Raw genomic sequence first — 637 nt, 5'->3', positions numbered from 1 at the left:
ATGCAAACAACGATTCTGCCAAATTCGTTAAGAGAGGAATAGCGGTCCGAGATCGGCGCAACCTTTGTATTCTCTCAATCGTGATTATGTACGACATTATGTTAATGATTGTATGTACATATGTGCATATGCATATAAACATGTGAATATTATATTAGGGCAGCATTTAAAACAACAAATAAAATTTATTACATACATAAGCATAGATTATGGAATGAAATATTTTTTATAGTTACATATGTACATACATAACATGCATAGTTATATATGTATTTATGGATTTATGTATGTATGTATGTACATATGCATGTATTTTGTCTTTACAGAGAAAAGTAAGTAACGAAGATATTATAATCGTTTGTGCCGCAGAAACAACAAAACAAGTAAGCACAAAACAAAATAGTTTGCTACTTGTAGCAGTTATGCTGTATTCTGATGAATGAAATATAATCGTTGGTGAAAAATTTATTTGTGGCCTGTTGTTGAAGGACATATGTATATATGTATGGACATGTAGACATGGGGAAATTTGCGTAAACAAAGAATAGAGGTAGGTTCGCATACAACTTTGCCGTTGCGTTGGCGTTGCATTTCAAAGCAGCCGTCCCCATAACCAAAATTAGGTAACGCTAAGAGC

Source organism: Rhagoletis zephyria, unplaced genomic scaffold (assembly GCF_001687245.7).
Source record: "Rhagoletis zephyria isolate East Lansing unplaced genomic scaffold, Rhagoletis_zephyria_1.1 Rzeph_scaffold_02971, whole genome shotgun sequence".
Lineage (NCBI taxonomy): Eukaryota > Metazoa > Arthropoda > Insecta > Diptera > Tephritidae > Rhagoletis > Rhagoletis zephyria.
Note: the sequence above shows the minus strand (reverse complement) of the source record.